The sequence below is a fragment of the Triticum urartu genome, chromosome 5, assembly GCF_003073215.2.
Source record: "Triticum urartu cultivar G1812 chromosome 5, Tu2.1, whole genome shotgun sequence".
Lineage (NCBI taxonomy): Eukaryota > Viridiplantae > Streptophyta > Magnoliopsida > Poales > Poaceae > Triticum > Triticum urartu.
The window spans coordinates 538,573,176-538,591,944 of record NC_053026.1 but is presented as its reverse complement, the minus strand read 5'-3'; the positions used below and the strand labels follow the sequence as shown (position 1 = coordinate 538,591,944).

Genomic DNA, 18,769 nt, shown 5'->3' with positions numbered 1-18,769 from the left:
TTGTCAAGTTGGCTTTGAAGCACATCCAACTTCGATTCCTTGACGGAGTCAGTACCTTCGTGCATATCAATCAAAGTGTCCCAAATTTCCTTTGCATTCTCAAGGCGGCTGATTTTGTTGAATTCTTCGGGGCACAATCCATTGAAGAGAATATCACAAGCTTGAGCATTGTATTGCAACATCTTCAACTCATCCGCGGTAGCTTCACGGTTCGGTTCTCTCCCATCAAAGAAGTCACCTTGCAAACCAACACACACAATAGCCCAAACAGCGGGGTTATGTCCAAGAATATGCATTTTCATTTTATGCTTCCAACTAGCAAAATTAGTACCATCAAAGTAAGGACCTCTATGGTGATAATTTCCCTCGCTAGACGCCATACTCTCCTAGGTTGTGAAACCAAGGCTATGACCACCAAAAGCTATGGAGATCAAGAAAATGGAGACCAAAGCTCTTATACCACTTGTAGGATCGAAAGTATGTCTAGAGGGGGTGTGATTAGACTACTTGACCAAATAAAAAACTTAACCTTTTCCCAATTTTAGTTCTTGGCAGATTTTAGCTAATTTAGGACAAGTCAAGCAATCATCACATGATTCAAGCAAGCATGCAAAGAGTATATAGGCAGCGGAAAGTAAAGCATGCAACTTGCAAGAATGTAAAGGGAAGGGTTTGGAGAATTCAAACGCTATTGGAGACACGGATGTTTTTCCCGTGGTTCGGATAGGTGGTGCTATCCTACATCCACGTTGATGGAGACTTCAACCCACGAAGGGTAACGGTTGCGCGAGTCCACACAGGGCTCCACCCAAGGGCAACGGTTGTGCGAGTCCACACAGGGCTCCACCCACGAAGGGTCCACGAAGAAGCAACCACCCACAAAGGGTCCACGAAGAAGCAACCTTGTCTATCCCACCATGGCCAACGCCCACACAGGACTTGCCTCACTAGCGGTAGATCTTCACGAAGTAGGCGATCTCCTTGCCCTTACAAACTCCTTGGTTCAACTCCACAATCTTGTCGGAGGCTCCCAAGTGACACCTAGCCAATCTAGGAGACACCACTCTCCAAGAAGTAACAAATGGTGTGTAGGTAATGAACTCCTTGCTCTTGTGCTTCAAATGATAGTCTCCCCAACACTCAACTCTCTCTCATAGGATTTGGATTTGGTGGAAAGAAGATTTGAGTGGAAAGAAACTTGGGAAGGCTAGAGATCAAGATTCATATGGTAGGAATGGAATGTCTTGGTCTCAACACATGAATAGGTGGTTCTCTCTCAGAACATATGAGTTGGAATGGTGTGTGTGTTCTGATGGCTCTCTCATCGAATGAGGAGGAGGTGGAGGGGTATATATAGCCTCCACACAAAATCCAACCGTTACATAGTTTTCCAATCTCGGTGGGACCGATTCAATAAGATCGGTCGGACCGAAAATGTAAACCTAGTGACCATTAGTGATTTTCGATGGGACTGACATGCAACTCGGTAGGACCGATATGGTTAGGGTTTGGGCATAACGTAATCTCGGTGAGACCGATTACACAAACTCGGTGAGACCGAATTTGGTAATTAGCTAACCAGAGAGTTGGTCAGGCAAACTCGGTGGGACCGATTTGCTCTTTCGGTGAGACCGAGTGGAACTCGGTGAGACCGAAAAGTTACAAAGGGGAAACACTGAGTTTACATTGCAATCTCGGTGGGACCGATTTGCTCTTTCGGTGGGACCGAAAAGTTACCAAAGGGAAACAGAGAGTTTGCAACCCCATCTCGGTGAGACCGAGATCCCTATCGGTAGGATCGAATTGCTAGGGTTTGGCAGTGGCTAATGACAAGTGAAACTCGGTGGCGCCGGATAGGAAGAATCGGTAGGACCGAGTTTGGCTTAGGGTTTAGGTCATATGTGGATATGGGAAAGTAGTTGAGGGTTTTGGAGCATATCACTAAGCACATGAAGCAAGAGGCTCATTAAGCAACACCTCATCCCTCCTTAATAGTATTGGCTTTTCCTAAAGACTCAATGTGATCTTGGATCACTAAAATATAAAATGAAGAGTCTTGAGCTTTTGAGCTTGAGCCAATCCTTTGTCCTTAGCATTTTGAGGGTTCCACTTTCACATCCATGCCATGTCAATCATTGAGCTTTCCTGAAATAATCATCTTGGAATAGCATTAGCTCAATGAGCTATATGTTGTTATGAATTACCAAAACCACCTAGGGATAGTTGCACTTTCACAAGGTCGTCATCCGCCACCAACATAGTAGGGTCGTCATCAGCCACCACCATAGCATGTTCGTCGTCAGCCAGAATAGGCTGCTCCTCATCATCCCCGCTCTGCTCCTCGTCATCCCCGCTCTGCTCCTCGTCGTCATCCCTGCTCTGCTCCTCGTCATCCCCGCTCTGCTCCTCATCGTCATCCCCGCTCTGCTCCTCGTCATCCCCGCTGCTGCTCCCATTGCCTGGCCAAATGCAACAAAGTGTGAACATGGTGTTGTCATCGTGAAGGTAGAGGAAGCCAAAAGGACAGGAAGAAGAGAGGCAGAGAGCTTACTGGCATCATCGTCGTGCTGGTAGTACATGCGGCACATGGTGTTGTCGAACATCTTCATGGTGAACATGGCGTCGCCGTCGTAGCGGAAGACAAGGAAGTACCCGAGCTGTAGCTCATGGGCGCGGGCGAAATGCTCCCAGCCGGGCCCTAGGTACATGTGGCCTTCACCATCAAACACCACCAACACTTTCCACAGCCTGTGAAGCCCGCTGTCGGCCTCCCGCAGCTTCACTTTGTGGGGCTCACGGCCCGCGAGCATCTTCGCAAACTTGTAAGGCAGCCTCTGCAGCGAGGGTCAAGCAGTGGTTAATTGTGGCAATCAAGCACTAGACAACAGAGTGATGATAAAGAAATGAGTGATGATAAATATACCTGCCTACTGCAAGATTTCTCAATTATGATCTCGAAGAACTCAAAACCTTCCAAGCCAGCCATCTCACTTCTACTCTAAACAAGCAATAGGAAACAAGCAATAGTAAATTAAACAACATGACTGGACAGAAATAGGAAACAAGCAGCATTGTAAACCTTCCATACTTGAGCATGTTCAGTTTAAAAGAATATAAACAAGCAAGAATGCATGCATGCATATCAAATGTTGGCATCTACTGCTGCTACTACTCTGCCCATATTCATGCAGGTCACTACACCTGCATATGCATGAATCCCACTGCAGCACAAGACTTATCAACAAGAATAACCACAACAGCATGTTCAACCACAGAATTCAACAGCAACAGAATTCAACAGCATGTTCTGGCAACAGTAACAGCATGTTCACCATAGAATTCAACAGCAACAGAATTTGGTTAATTCGGTTAATTAACCACAGAATTCAACAGCAACAGAACAGCATGTCTATCACACTACCTACCACAGCAACAGTTAATTGCTGTCAGGTGACTACCAACAGAGCATAGATCCACCAACCACACTACCTACCACAACAACATAGTAATCAAACAGCAATTCAACCACACTAGATCCACCAACAGAGCATACTAAATCCACCAAGAACAATATGCCTAAATCCACCAATAGATGCCTAGTATGCATAACAAATCCTAGATTCTCAAACCCTAGAGCAGAAGAGAAAGGAGAGAGGATATGAAGCGGATGGCTTACCGCGGCGGAGTCCGAGAAGAAGTGGTCGCCGGCGGCGTAGGGCAAGCTGTGTGGGAGGCGTCGGACCAGCAGAGGCGCCAGGGAGGCGTCGCCGTCACCCTAAAAAACACCCTAATCAAACCCTAATCCGGCGGCAAGAACCCTAATCTATCATAACAGTAGATAGGAAGAGGAAGAGGAAGCGGATTCATACCCACGGTGACGGAGAGTCGGCGACGGAGAGAAAGAAGCTGGCGGCGGCGGTGGGAGAGGAAGAAGCCGGTGGCGGTGGAGAGGAGGAGCGGGTTGAGTGGATAGGAGGAGTGGAGAGGGGGAGTGGGGAAAAGAGTGGATAGGAGGAGGAGCGGGCCCAATTGTCAGCGAGTTGTTTGATACATTGAAAAGGGTGGGCATAGAGTACAAAACCAACAACCTCTTCCTAGCCCAGTGGTAGAAACCAAGTGAACTAAGCGCACGGTCGTGGGTTCGAGCCCCCGCGTGCGCATATTTTTTGGCCACGCGCATATTTTTGGTAGCTTTGGTACAATAGCAAAATGGCCCACTTGTCAGTGAGTGGGTCGAGTGGCCCACTTGTCAGTGAGGTGTGTGCTTGATACTTGACTAGTTTGATATAGTCAAAAGGGTTGGCACAGAGTACAAAACCAACAGCCTCTTCCTAGCCGAGTGGTAGAAACATAGTGAAACAAGCGTATGGTCATGGGTTCGAGTCCCCGCTGGCGCATATCTTTTTGCTCACAATGAAATGGGTTCAGTTGAAGCAAAATTCAGTTAAAATAGCGCAAAATTCAGTTAAAATTCAGTTGAAGCAAAACCAGACATCATCCACTTCAGTTCAAAAACTACTACATGATCACAAAAACTACTAAATGACCACCAAAACTTGAACTAAATGATCACCAATATCTAAATGATCATTTTGCAATCTTTTGCATTACAGGACAACATTTTGACAACATTCTGAGCACAACTTCATTTTGCCATCAGCTCCATGCTATAAGACCACACCACTACAGCCATCAGGATCACACCACTACAGCCATCAGGATCTTCAAGCATTTTGCTACCTGGAGATAATTGTAGTACATCAGGATCACCATGCATATGCACAAGAAGGAAAACTACAGAGAGTTAGAAGGATCACCAAGGAGACCAAATTTACCTTCATGTCCATTCGCTACTCATCGTCGTCGATACGAAAACAAGGAACTCTATGCCCACTCCTGTTTTCCTCATCATCACTACAATATTGCAGCATAGTATGATCAGTCCGGTTTTCCTCATCCTCGCTTTCATGTCCATCCTCTACCACCTTTCTTCTTTTCTTGATGCCCTCAACTGTTGCAACACCAATGATCACACGTTCCCGGTCCCTTCGCACTCTGCTTTGCACCGGAACTTCCATAGAGTCATCATCAGCTTGCAACGGAACTTCCGTAGAGTCATCATCTTGGTATGTTAGTCCACCATCACCGGGGCCCTTTTCCACTTCAGTTTCAGTCACACTCCACAAGTGTCTGTGCTGAAAGTTTTGCACAACTCGCCATTTTCCGTGCAAAAGAGTGTCTGGCAGATAAAACACCATTGTTGCTTGTGTTGTTAGAATAAAGGGATCACTCTTATACCAGCACCTTGCAGTGTTGATGCTTTTGAAGTGGCCATCATATTTGACAAAAGAGTCTCTCCTCTTCTTGCTACCAAGCTCAAACCAGTCACATCGAAATAAGACAACCGAGCGATGGATGCCTCCACTAGAGTTGTACTGCAACTCTACGATGCTTCTCAACTGACCATAGAAGTCAATGATCTCACCATCATGTGACCCCTCAGTGACGATTCCACTATTCTGTGTCTTCCTTTTTTCCTCGCGGTCAACGGTATGGTACCGGACACCGTCAGCAATGCATGCTGAATACACTCTCACTCGCTTATCCGGTAAGCATGCCAAATCAAATAGATCATCACTGACCTTCTTCTCCTCATGCAACTTTCCAATCTGCACAAATAAACCATTTAGCAAACAATGGTATTTAACAATGGGTGAATAACACAGAAAACATAAAACATGTGGCTAAAGATCTCACATGATTCTTAAACCACTTAGCAAACACCTTGGCAACCCTTTTATCAACATTGATATTGCTTTCTTCCTGATTTAACTCTTCCTTGCATTTCGTACAATGCCAACAAAACATGTGAATTAAAACATTAGGCTGGTGCCAACCCAAGCAAAATATATATATATATATAATGAGTGCACAAGATATAACGTACTCGATATATGGTAGAACCTCGGCGCAATTGCTGAGCACAAACAAAACCATCTTGCCATACTCATCACCAGCCTCCAAGTATTGTGAGGCTCCAAGAAAGTTCACACCATGGTTGAAAACAAAGACATCACCACTTTGCGAATCAGACCGCTCTCTATTTCTGCCCGGCCGGTTCCATCTTGTTTCCACATCACCAAAGTATCTAGAGCAAAAAGTCAAGCACTCGTCAATGACATATGCTTCAGTAATAGAACCTTCAGGTCTTGCCGTGTTTCGCACATAACGCTTACAAGTAAGCAGCCTTCTTTCGATTGGGTACATCCAACCGTATTGCATAGGGCCTCTAAGCATTGCCTCTTTGGGTAAGTGCACCGCCAAATGGACCATCACGGTGAAGAAAGCTGGAGGGAAAATCTTCTCGAGCTTGTAAAGAATAATTGGGATTTCTTTTTCAAGTCTTTCCAAGACAGTTAGCTTGAGGGTTTTGTAGCACAGTTCTCTAAAGAAATTTCCCAGCTCAGCAACCGCTTCATATATATCCTTGTGCATGATTCCTCGGAGGCCCGCTGGTAAAATCCTTTGGAGGAGGATGTGACAATCATGGGTTTTCAGTACTGAAAGCTTGAATCCATCAGAAGTAACACACTTTGCTAGGTTAGCAGCATAACCATCTGGAAATTTCACCGCTCTTAGGAATTCACAGAATGCAAGCTTTTGTTCTTTATTCATTGTATACCATGCTCGTGGAATTTCAAATGAATCTTCATCTTCATTGTGCTGTAGATGCAAATCTTCTCTTATGCCCATGTCCTCCAAATCAAGCCTAGAACTAACCGTGTCCTTTGTCTTCCCTTCAATGTTTAGAAACGTCCCTAGCAGATTCTCGCATATGTTTTTCTCAATGTGCATTACATCAAGATTATGCCTTAATTTCAGATCAGCCCAGTATGGCAGGTCCCACAAACAAGACCTCCGGTCCCAACATTGACCTTCCTCACGCTTTCTTTTCTTCGCCAGCTTTCCTGGTCTCACATCTTTCACCTTTTCAAGTTGCTGCTCCAGCTCTTCTTTAGTGAATTCAGCTGGCTTGTCACGGGTTTCATTCTCACCATTAAAATCTTTGCTTCTTCGCCAGCGATGGTTTCGGGGAAGAAAGCGGCGGTGCCCAATATAGCATATCTTGCTCCTTATTCTCTTTGAGCAAGGGTCTTTGTCACAATGGACACAAGCCTGATAACCCGTTGTGATCCTCCCAGACAGAGTGTGCAGAGCCGAGAAATCATGGATGGCCCATATGATCGTAGCACGTAGATTGAACTTTTCTTCCGGACTCAAGGCATCGTATGTAGGTACACCAGTCCAGAGCTAGAGCAGTTCTTCTATGAGGGGCTCCATAAAGACATCAAAATCCTTTCCTGGAGAATCTGGACCCGGGATAAGCAATGACATCATGAAGTTGGACTGATCCATGCATGCCCATGGTGGCAGGTTGTACGGCACCACAAAAACTGGCCACATGCTATAAGACATGCTCATGTTCCCAAACGGATTAAACCCATCTGTGGCAATGCCAAGTTTTATGTTCCTTGGATCTGTAGCAAAATCAAAATGTATACGGTCAAACTCTTTCCATGCCTCTCCATCCGCTGGATGGCTCAGCTCATTGTCCATAGGTTGCCGCTTCAGCTTGTGCCACTGTACCTCACTCCATGATTTCTTCGAGATGAACATCCGCTGCAGCCTTGGTATCAAGGGAAAGTGCCTCAGTACCTTCTCCGGTATTGACTTCTTCCCATCAACATCTTTCCACCTAGATGCATTGCATTTTGGACAGTTGTCATGCTTTGCTAAATCCTTCCGAAACAAGACACAGTTATTTGGGCACACATGTATTGACACATAACCTAACCCCAGCCTGCGGATTATGCTTAATGCTTCATCATAAGATCTGGGAACACAACTATTAGGGAATTGCAAGCTCAAAAGACAGAGTATTGCGTTGAATGCGGCATTGCTAATCCGGTAGAAAGACTTGATGTGGAGTAACTTCACGGTGAAGGTAAATCTTGAAAATTTACCCCCTTCATGAGCTGCGCGCTTCGCCTCCTCTAACACCTCAGCAAACAATGATTTCTGTCCATTAGCACGATCTTCAGCATCGTACAAATCCTTCAATAGGTCAGGAATCCTACCATCTTCATGCCCATCCTCTTCCTCCAAAACAACATTATCTCGCAAAACCTTTTCCATGAAATCAATGCCAGCATCACCACCACCCATCATATGAGGGGCCTCTGTATCAGCTTCAAAATGTTGAGGTTGTCTGTCTAAAGGTTCCCCATGATATATCCATCTATCATATGTGCTGGACATCCCATTAAGAAGCAGATGATCTTCCACTCTTCCTTGAGCCATTCTTGGACGGTTGAGGCATTCACAACATGGGCAAAGAATGTGAGCATCGTTGGCAAAATTTGCCCGAACAAATGCCATGAAATCATCAACTCCTTTCATATGTTCTTTCGAAAACTTTCTAACTCCTTCTCTAATCCAGCTTCTGTCCATCTGCCAAAGACAACAAATTGTTGCAACTTAGCAAATCAATCTAAGTGCATCAACATTAATTAATGAAAATGGATGGAAGTAATGGAAGCTAAAATTCTAGAAAATTTTATATGCTAATTGCCTAACCACAAGGCCTGAAGAATTCTTAACAAACAAGACGAACAATTCCTAACAGCACATCAAGAAAATTCATCTATGCATTATCTACCAAACAAGCAAGCTATCTCCTAACTACTAACAGTGCATCAACAAAATTCATCTCCCATCAAAAAAACAAGCAAGGTATCTCCTATGCTGAAGAACATCTGACTGAAATCCATCTCCCACTGCTCGGGTGACGAGAGAGGAGAGGGGGGAAGAGGTGAGGGGTGCATACCGGGAGGTGTGCTTGCGGCGGCGGCGAGTCCCCCATGCTCGGCGAGCCCCCACCACCGTCGGTGACCTACGCCCCTGCTGGCCCCCGCCTCCACGCCCTACCTCGCCTCCGCCCCCTGCCGGCCCCGCCCCCGCCTCCGCCCCCTGCTGGTTGCTTCCGCCGCGAGGCCGTGGGCGAGGTCACCTGCGGCGAGGCCGTGGGCGAGGTCACCTGCGGCGAGGCCGTGGGCGAGGTCACCTGGTTGCTTCCACCGCCGCCCGCCGCCACCTGGTCGGAAGACCTAGAAAAACGCTAAGTGTTGCTCTGTTCGATGCCACCCGCCGCCACCTGGTCGGAAGGTCCCACATGTCACTGGTACGTGAGAGCCGTAGTTTTATATACTATATGGAAAACTACCCACACATTAGCAACAATCTCTCTCTAGCCCAGCGGTAATGAACGAGCGAACCCAGCGCGAGGTCGTGGGTTCAAGTCCCCGCTAGCGCATATCTTTTAGGGAATTAAACACTCGCTCAACCACCTGTCAAATGGGTCCTGCTTGTCAGTGTTGCAAATCGTTGCTCTGTTCAATGCCACCTGGTCGGAAGGTCCCACTTGTCAATGATACGAGAGAGCCATAGTTCTATATAATGTATAGATAAACTCCCAGATGCGAGCAACTGTCCCTCTCTAGCCCAGCGGTAGCATGGGAGCCAACCAAGCGCGAGGTCGTGGGTTCGAGTACCGCCTCATGCATCTTTTTTGGGCGAATTAAGCGCTCGGCCCCATCTGTCAAATGGGTCCCGCCTGTCAGTGTGTCCCCCGTCTATCTGTTGAATATTAAAACTCAAGCAAAAATGACACCTAGATAGTGACACATAAGCGAGGTTGCTGAGGTGGCTTCCTAATCATCCTAATTCATTCAAACTCAAGTGTAGTGACCATTTTATATTGGTCGTTATCAGCTACGCATGAGGCAGTGGACAGTGCTACTAGCTTTACGACCATTTCCTCTAATGAAATTATGACCTTTCTGACCAAAATGGTCGTTATGGTTTAGGGTTTAGAGCCCCCCAGACAGCTTTTGACCAATTGGTCTAAAATGGTCATAAATTTATGACCAATTCTTCAAGGGTCACTGACAGAAGGTCATAAGTTGACATATTTCTTATAGTGCGCGCCCAAGAAGCCGAAGGGCGGCAGGCTGGCTTGGCAGCCGGCTTTCTCCTACGAGCAAGCACTTGATGCCCCCTGCAAGTTCCACAGCGGCGTGAAGCCCTCCAACCACACGACCCGGAGATGTCACTGGCTCAAACGAATCTCCCAGGGCGAGGGGATAGAGCCGCCTCTGCCTGCTGGTCAGCCGCCCCGGCCCCTCAACAGCCAGCTGCTCGGCCAGTAGTCGGAGCCATTCAAGACGAGTTCCCCGATGAACATGCCGCCTACGTCGTCTTCACAAGCCAGCCGGAAGACCGACGTAGTTGGCACCGACAGCACCAAGAAGTCAATGCAGTCGCCTCCAGCAACCCTGAGTTCATGCACTGGTCAGAAAGGCCGATTAGCTGGAGCCGGGCCGATCACCCAAAGGTGATGCCGTCTCCCGGCTCTTATGCATTGGTCTTAGACGCCACCCTCGCCACAGAAAGGTGGGCTGCCCGGTTCTCCCACGTGCTGATAGATGGCGGAAGCAGCATCAACATACTGTACTGTGACACCATGGAGAAGCTAAGCATCAATACGAAGCAGCTCATGCCCAGTCAGACCGTGTTCCATGGCATCGTACCCGTCCTGTCTTGTTCCCCAATCGGCAAGATCAAGATAGATGTCCTCTTTGGGGACAAGGATCATTTCCGCCGAGAAGCAGTGTGGTTTGAGGTAGTGGATCTGGAGAGCCCTTACCATGCATTGCTTGGCCGCCCTGCCCTGGCCAAGTTCATGGCTGTACCACACTACGCCTACCTCAAGATGAAGATACCAAGTTCCAAGGGCATCATCACCATAAGCGGAGACTACAAGAAATCCGCCGAGTGTGCAGCAGCTAGCAGCCGGTTGGCCGAGTCCCTCGTTATTGCCGAGGAGAAGAAGATGTTAGATCGAGTCGTGGCCATGGCCGGCAAGCAGCCGGCCCTGTCCCCTGACCCCAAGGAGTGTGATGCCCAAGGTTCTTTCCAGCCGGCCAAAGAAACGAAGAAGGTACCTCTGGACCCAGAGCACCCGGAAAGGTTTGCCACCATTGGGGCGAACCTGGATAGCAAATAGGAAGGCGAGCTCGTCGATTTCCTCCAAGAGAATCGGGACATCTTTGCATGGTCCCCCAAGGACATGCCGGGTGTTCCGAAGGAATTCGCCGAGCACAAGCTACATGTCCGAGAAGGTGCAAAACCAGTCAAACAACCCCTCCGCCGACTGTCGGAAGAAAAAAGAAGAATCATAGGAGAGGAGATAGCCCGGCTTCTAGCGGCCGGCTTCATTATGGAAGTTTTTTTTCTAGAATGGCTCGCCAACCCGGTCCTCGTATTGAAGAAGAACAACAAGTGGCGTATGTGTATAGACTACATGAGCCTCAACAAGGCCTGCCCCAAAGATCCCTTTGCCCTGCCAAGGATTGACCAAGTAATAGACTCCACAGCCGGATGCGAGCTGTTGTGCTTCTTGGATACTTACTCAGGCTACCACCAGATAAAGTTGGATCCTGCAGACCGCCTGAAGACCGCCTTCATCACACCATTCGGAGCTTTCTGCTACCTGACTATGACATTCGGCTTGAGAAATGCCGGTGCTACTTTTCAGCGTTGCATGCAGAAATGCCTCCTCAAGCAGCTCGGCAGAAATGCCCACGTCTATGTAGACGACATTGTGGTGAAGACGGATAAGCGCGACACCTTGCTGGAAGACCTCAGAGAGACATTTGAAAACTTGCTCCGATTTCAGATCAAGCTCAACCCCGAGAAATGCGTGTTCGGTGCACCAGCCGGCCAGCTTCTAGGCTTCCTGGTCTCCGAACGCGGCATCGAGTGCAACCTAGTGAAAATCAAGGCCATAGAGAGAATGGAGATTCCCACCAAGTTGTGAGACGTCGAGAAGTTCACCGGATGCCTGGCTTCCCTAAACCGCTTCATCAGCCGGCTTGGAGAAATGGCTCTCCCCCTCTACCGACTCATGAAGAAGTCCACTCACTTCGAGTGGAACGACCAAGCAGACCAAGCTTTCCACGAGCTAAAGAAGATGTTGACCACGCCGCCTGTCTTGGCGGCGCCTGCTAAGAAAGAGACCATGCTCCTCTACATTGCCGCCACTAGCCAGGTGGTCAGCATTGTCATCGTGGTCCAGCGCCCAGAAGAAGGCCGAGCTCAGCTAGTCCAGAGGCCAGTATACTATTTGAGCGAAGTACTGTCCACCTCAAAACAGAACTACCCGCACTACCAGAAGATGTGCTATGGTGTGTACTTCGCCGCCAAGAAGCTCAAGCCCTACTTTCAAGAGCACCCCATAACGGTCGTGTGTACTGCCCCGCTCGCCGAAATCATAGGCAGCCGGATGCATCCGGCCGGGTGGCAAAATGGGCCATCAAGCTGGCCCCCTACACGATCTTCTACCAGCCTCGCACCGCCATCAAGTCTCAAGCATTGGCCGACTTCCTCGTCGACTGGGTCGAAACCCAGTACCTGCCGCCAGCCCCCGACTCCACTCATTGGCGGATGCACTTCGATGGGTCCAAGTTGCGCACCGGCTTGGGAGCCGGCATCATCCTCACCTCTCCCAAGGGCGATAGGCTCAAGTACACATTGCAAATTCATTTTGCCGCCTCCAACAATGTGGCCGAGTACGAGGCGCTCATACATGGGCTTCGGCTAGCTAAAGAGCTCGGCATCTGCCGGATCCTGTGCTATGGCGACTCGGACATGGTGGTCCAGCAGTCATCTGGCGATTGGGACACCAAGGACGCAAACATGGCGAGCTACCGCTTCCTCGTACAGCAAATTAGTGGACATTTTGAAGGATGTGAGTTCCTCCACGTGCCACGGGCCGACAACGAGCAAGCAAATGCCTTGGCACGGATAGGCTCTACCCGACAAGCTATACCAGCTGGCGTCTCCATGCGCCGCCTCCTTAAGCCATCCATCAAGCCATCTCCAGAATCTGACTCCATCTTCGTGCCGCCTGACCCCGACGCAGTCGGATCCGACTTGGGGAGCCAGGCAGGCGGCTCGGGGACTTCGGCAGGCGGCCCGGGGACTGCCACAGTCGAACCCGGCCCGAGAACTTCAGAACTCGGCCCGAGGACTACTGCAGTCGGCCCAGGGACTACATCGACGCAGCAGACGGTGGCCGACTCCAATTATTCACCACCCAGCCCACCCGCCCTGGTCACAGCAACAGTTTTGACAATAGAAGAAGTCACAGCTCCATCATGGGCCTAGCCCATCCTCAATTTCTTGGTAAACAGAGAGTTGCCACCTGACGAGATTTCGGCAAGACAAGTTCAACGCCGAGCCGGAGCATACACAATAGTAAACCGAGAGCTCGTTTGGCGCAACGTCGCTAGAGTCTTCCAACGCTGCATCGAACCAGAGAAGGGCATAGCCATCCTCAAGGACATCCACCAAGGAGAATGCGGCCACCACGCGGCCTCAAGGTCACTCGTCGCCAAAGCTTTCCACCACGGATTCTTCTGGCCGACTGCTTTGGACGATGCCAAAGAGCTAGTCAAACACTGCAAAGGGTGCCAAGTTTTCAGTTCCAAGCAACACCTGCCAGCTTCTGCACTCAAGATCATCCCCCTAACCTGGCCTTTCGCCGTCTAGGGGCTGGACATGGTGGGCCCATTCAAAACAGCACGCGGAGGCATGACACATCTGCTCGTCGCTGTGGACAAATTTACCAAATGGATTGAAGCAAAGCCGATCAAGAAGCTGAATGGGCCGACTGCCGTGACGTTCATCACAGATATCACAACCCGGTACAGCGTGCCACACAACATCATCACCGACAACGGAACAAATTTTGCCAAGGGAGCCCTGGCACGTTTCTGCGCAACACAAGGCATCCGGCTGGACCTAGAGTCCGTTGCCCACCCGCAGTCAAATGGCCAGGTCGAGCGAGCAAACGGCCTCATCCTCTCCGGCATCAAGCCCCGACTGTTCGTGCCATTGGAGCGCTCGGCCGGCTGTTGTCTCGACGAGTTGCCGGCCGTCCTCTGGAGTTTGCGCACCACTCCGAACAAGTCAACCGGCTTCACCCCCTTCTTCCTTGTATACGGTGCCGAGGCTGTCATCCCAACTGACATCGAGTTTGACTCGCCTCGGGTTACCATGTACATGGAGGCGGAGGCCAAGGAAGCGCGAGAAGACGGCGTCGACCTACTGGAAGAAGGCCGGCTGTTAGCCCTCAGCTGGTCAGCCATCTACCAGCAGGACCTTCACCGTTACCACAGCTGGAAGGTCAAGCCAAGATCTTTTCAAGAGGGCGATCTTGTGCTCCGGCTGATCCAGCGAACAGCCGGCCAACACAAGCTCTCGGCCCCTTGGGAGGGCCCCTTCGTCATCAGCAGAGCTTTAGGCAACGACTCCTACTACCTAATCGACGCACAGAAGCCGAAGGCACGAAAGAGAGATGATTCCGGCAAGGAGTCGGAACGACCATGGAACGCCAATCTCCTCCGAAGATTTTACAGTTAAAAAGCAATATGTACCACGCTATCTTTTGTACTAAGTACGAGACAAATGGTGCCCCGAGGATCACTCGGGGACTACCCTCTTTTATCTATGAATAACGAGTATCACGCCTATGATTATGTTACTACAATTGTCTTTTTCGTCCGGCACCGGGTTCGACCAGTCGGCCCGGGGACTCGCCGCCTTAAATTATATCTAAGTTCTGCCTGCGGTCAGACAAGTAGTGTGCCGGAACCCAAGCCCCCTCTTGCCGAAATTCGCAGCTCGAAGAATCGACTGACCGACTGGCAAAAGCCAAAGGCAGGAAAGGGCGCCCACACGAAAAACGGCTAAGGAGTAACGAACTTATATAATGCAAGCCGGCCTCCCGTCCCGCCAGCCGGCTACCAGAGAAGCCGGCTGGCCGGCTTCCTGTTCACCTTGCTACAATCTAAGAAAGCTCCAGTACTTGCCTTCCCAAAAGAAAATGGCCAAGTCCTTCTCCAGCCACAGACTGCAGAGCAGCTGTCCGGCTGGGAAGGCGGCGACCAAGGGAAGGCGGCAAAGGAAAAAGCCCAAAAGATGAAAAGCAAACGTGAACGAGAGCCAAACACATGCATGATTATATTTACACAAAAGACCTTCGAAAGGCCAGCATTCAACATAGTTTGAATACACCCCCAGTGGGTGGAACTGCACAAATTTAATAAAAGTTGTTCAAAGAGTAACAAAGAGGAAAAGCAAGGACGGCAGATTAAGCCAAAGGAATGACTGGCGAGTCGGGAAGGTCGGTGGAGACGACAGTGCTGGCTGGAGGAGTGGCCGGCTGGCGAATCTCGGCATGATCACCACCTCCCGCATACGGCGCGCTTGCGTGCGCCTCGTTGCTGGAGGAACGATCAAGCTGAGGCTGCCTGGTCGCTTCACCGTCTGGCACAACGTCTTCACCACCCTCTCCCTCTTCCTCTTCGCCCTCGTTGCTGGAGGCAATCTCCTCCGCCGAGTCCTCACCCTCTGCCGGGTTCAGCCCGAACCGTTCCTCCGGCTGAGCAATGCCGTCATCATTCACCTCAGGGGCAAAGGCGCTGGTGTCAGTGCACTCGGCGATCGTCGAGGCACGCTGAGCGATAGCCGGCCACACCTCCTCCATCTCCTCATCGGCTTCCAGCTGCCAGGTGCGTAGCTGGTCTAGGTTTAGCCCAGGATACCAAGCTCGGACGAACTCCAGTGCCCGCCAAGCGCCGAGCCGGGCCGCCGATGCCTTCCAAGCCTCGAAGCGGCCAACCGCAACCTCCAGCCAGTCGGCAGTCCGACTTGGGGTGCGGGGAATTGCCTCGCCGGGCCAGAGGGCGGCTAGCGCTTGTGCCCCGGCGCTGAGAAGACGGCGGAGCATGCGGTGAGCCGGCTGCAGGCGGGCTTGAATCGCCAAGAGCTGATCCTCAAGAGAGCGGCCCGCATCCGGCGCGATCTCAACCCCTCCTGCCGCCGCGCGTCACGGTAGGCCTCAATTGCTTGGGTAGCGGCGACGGAGTAGCTGGGAAAGTAGTCTGTGCAAAGAAGAAAGCAGCAGCTCAAAATCAAAAGACAAACCAGATGACAAAGGGCAGGCAAAGAAACAAAGAAGAAGGCGGCCTACCATCGATCAAATCTTCAACTCGGCTGTAGCCTTGGCTCAACGCCTGCCTCTCCTCGGCCCAGCCCGCCGCCTCAGTCTCATACTCGACCTTAAGCGAGGCCTCGCCGTCCTGCACCGCCTTCAGGGCCGCCTTGTGGCTCTCCTCCTGGTCGACCAATTTCTTGGCCAGGCGATCGCGCTCCTGAGCCAGGGCGTTGCACTCGTTTTCTTTGGCATGGAGGGCGGACTGGGCTCCACCTAACTATTCCCTCAAGTCGCCTTTGGCCCCTGAAGATATGAAGAAGAAGGGAAAAGTAATAAGAAAGAAGTTGTCAGGAAAAGATCCGACCCGACTGCTCAGCAGTCGGCCCGAATCTCAGGACTACACCCAGTGGGTGCGCTGACGCGCCCCCACTTGAGAATAGAACACGAAGCACTTACTCCGGCTCTCGGTCAGATCAGTGGTTTTCTGATTCAACTCCTGGGCCTGGGAGTTGAAAGCAGCTGCGCAGGAGTTATGATACTCCTGCAGAAAAGACATGAGATGCAAGTAAGAACAAGACGGCAATCGAAGTCTACCAAAAAGTTCCAAGCCGCCTGCTCAGCAGCCGACTCGGAACTCGGGGACTACACCCAGTGGGTGCGTTGACGCGCCCCCACGGAAGAAATCAGAAACAATCAACTATGCGCAGGAGGACTCACCCGGATAGCCGTTCGAGTCGCAAGAAACTCTTGGGTGTACTACTTCAGCGCGGTGGCCTGGGCCTGAAGCCGGTTCTGGACGTCCTGTGCCGCCACGTTCAGCACGGTCATCCCACCGCCTGGCGTCCACCCAGACGAGCTGTCTCTGGCCGCCTCCGGGTCCTAGGCCGACGTTCCGGCGCCCGCCGACTTCTGCGGCCCCAGCACTAATGTCACCCTCTCTGCGCGCCGACAAGACGGCGACAAGACCACAAGATCCGCCCCACGGCCGGCTCGCCCCTAGCCGGCTGCACGGGCGGTGCTTCAGGCCGGCTTCCTTGAGCCGTTCTGGTCAGCGGTGATGCCACCGCCTCCCTCTCCATCACCGGCTGGTCACGGCCGGCCTCCTTCGATGGAGGCACGGTGATGTCGGGGGCCATGGTGGAAGGGGGATGACGAGCTGTGGAGGTTGGTTCTGCAGGGCCTCCGCCTCCGTCTCCTCGGCCGTGGCCTCCGCTTGGGCCTTGGCAGCCGCGTCGGCCCGCGCCTCCGCCGACTTCTCCCTCACCTCCCGGACCGCCCTCTGCTCCTCCGCCTCCCGCTCCTCCTGCGCCTCCCGCAAGTTTCGCACCGTCACCTCTAGGAGGTCGGCGCGGGGATCCACACGGCGGGAGCTCGAAGACCCTCCCGTGTTTCCAACTACGGAGGCGGCGGAGGCCCGCTCGAGAGAGAGCGGGGCCCTGTTGATGAGTCAAGAGGAAGACTTAGAAGAATTTCAACACAGAGAAAAAAGAGAGGCGTAAGAGAAACAACACTTACGCCGAAACCGCCTGCGGCTGCTTCACGACCTTGCGGAAGCGGGCCGCCTTCGCGGCCGCTTCGTCCCGCTTGGTCGCAACTGCGGTGCCCTTGGGTTTCTTCGGCCGGCTGCCGAAGTAGGTCGACGCGGCCCGGTGTTTCTGCGCGCCGCCACGGGCAGCCGGCGCGGCAGATGGACCCGCGCCTTGATTATCAAGCGCCGGCTGGCGGCACGGAACGACTTCGACCTCGTCATCGTCCGCTCAGTCCTCGAGGGCGGCCTCGAGCCCCGCGCCGCCTGCCTCGTCGCCTTCCCCTACGACGGCGTCTTCCATGGCGGCCGCCCCCAGGTCTGGGTCGTCGACGTCATCCACCATGCGGTAAGGGAGGAGCTGGCGCTCTACCCCTACAGCCCCAGCCGCCGGCGGAAGAAGGGGATTCTGCTGAAAACAAGCCGGTTGATCAGAAGTCGGCCATCATGAAGCCAGCTACAAGAAAAGAAGAAAAGAAGAAAAGCTTACCGCAGGCGGAGGGTTGGTGCGAGAATACAACTCCTTGCCGTACCGCCACTCCTCGGCGAGCTTGCAGTTGGAAATATAGTTCACCATATAGGACACCTCGACATGCGGCATCTCTCTGGTGCTTAGTCGGCATGGGTCGAACCGGCCGCTCATCTGGTAGATCATGTGAGGCCGGCCCTGGCTCGGCATTCCACGAAGGCGGCCACCAGGTCGGCTCCGGTCAGGCCCTCCGACTGGGTCATTACCCGGAGCCGGGCAACGGCGGCGTTCCCGGCCTAAGACAGCGACCTGGCCCGGTAGCTCCATGAGGGTTGCCTCCCAGCCGGCGGGCCGGCTACGTAAGCCAGCAAGTTGACGAAGTCGCCTTGCGGGGCGACGTTCTTCACGTAGAAGTAAGACTTCTGCCAGAGCTTCACCGACTGGATCGGCGGGATGGACGGGAATGGATTGTTCTCGCCCGTCTGCCTCATGGTGATGAAGGCTCCGCATGGGGCGGGCACGCCCGCGACGACAGTGCCGAGCTTGCACTGGAAGAATTCTCCCCAGAGCTCGAGAGTGGGGAGAACACCGAGAAAGCCCTCGCACAGGGTGACGAAGGCCGACAGCAGCATCACCGCGTTTGGAGTGAGGTGAT

At 51.8% G+C, this 18,769-nt stretch overlaps 1 pseudogene; it reads left to right on the top strand.

The window, feature by feature from the left end:
* The first annotated feature begins 12,768 nt into the window (after positions 1 to 12,768).
* LOC125507334 lies at positions 12,769 to 14,874 on the top strand (annotated as a pseudogene).
* The last annotated feature ends 3,895 nt before the right edge of the window (positions 14,875 to 18,769 follow it).